The sequence below is a fragment of the Arachis duranensis genome, chromosome 1 (assembly GCF_000817695.3).
Source record: "Arachis duranensis cultivar V14167 chromosome 1, aradu.V14167.gnm2.J7QH, whole genome shotgun sequence".
Classification (NCBI taxonomy): Eukaryota; Viridiplantae; Streptophyta; class Magnoliopsida; order Fabales; family Fabaceae; genus Arachis; species Arachis duranensis.
Genome location: NC_029772.3, coordinates 26249287 through 26250286, shown reverse-complemented (window position 1 = coordinate 26250286; position 1000 = coordinate 26249287). Strand labels below are relative to the sequence as shown.

Below are 1000 nucleotides of genomic sequence, written 5' to 3'. Positions count from 1 at the left end.
TCTTCTACTAATAATAAGGAACCTCTTTACTGTGACATAGATGATTCCTCTTCTTTTTATGTTCTCTTCTCTTTCATATAAGCAGGAACAAGGAAAAAGGCATTCTTGTTGAAGCTTATCTAGAACTTGAAAGGACTTTGAAGAGGAAACTAAGAGAAGCTAAATTACAACAATCCAGAGACAACCTTGCTGAAATTTTCGAATAAGAAAAGGAGATGGCAGTCGAACCCAACAACAATAATGCAAGAAGGATGCTTGGTGATTATACTACACCTACTTCCAAGTTTGATGGAAGAAGCATCTCAATTCCTACCATAGGAGCAAACAATTTTGAGCTGAAACCTTAATTAGTTGCTCTAATGCAACAGAACTGCAAGTTTCATGGACTTCCATCAGAAGATCCTTACCAGTTCTTAACTGAGTTCTTGCAGATTTGTGAGACTGTTAAGACTAATGGAGTAGATCCTGAAGTTTACAGGCTTATGCTTTTCCCTTTTGCTGTAAGAGACAGAGCTAGAGCATGGTTGGACTCTCAACCTAAAGATAGCCTGGACTCCTGGGATAAGCTGGTCACAGCCTTCTTGGCTAAGTTCTTTCCTCCTCAAAAGCTGAGCAAGCTTAGAGTGAATGTTCAAACCTTCAAACAAAAAGATGGTGAATCCCTCTATGAAGCTTGGGAAAGATACAAGCAGATGACCAAAAGATGTCCTTCTGACATGTTTTCAGAATGGACCATGATAGATATATTCTATTATGGTCTGTCTGAGTTCTCCAAGATGTCATTGGACCACTCTGCAGGTGGATCCATTCACCTAAAGAAAATGCTTGCAGAAGCTCAGGAACTTATTGACATGGTTGCAAATAACCAGTTCATGTACACTTCTGAGAGGAATTCCGTGAATAATAGGACGCCTCAAAGGAAGGGAATTCTTGAAATTGATGCTCTGAATGCCATATTGGCTCAGAACAAAATGTTGACTCATCAAGTCAACATGATTTT

The 1000-nt window shown here is 39.2% G+C and overlaps 1 non-coding gene across 1 annotated transcript; it reads right to left on the bottom strand.

Annotated features, from left to right (window-relative positions):
• Positions 1-614: 614 nt before the first annotated feature.
• On the bottom strand, positions 615-718 carry LOC127742913 (small nucleolar RNA R71). The gene has a single exon (XR_008004267.1). It is a non-coding gene; the product is annotated as a small nucleolar RNA R71 (small nucleolar RNA).
• Positions 719-1000: the final 282 nt, after the last annotated feature.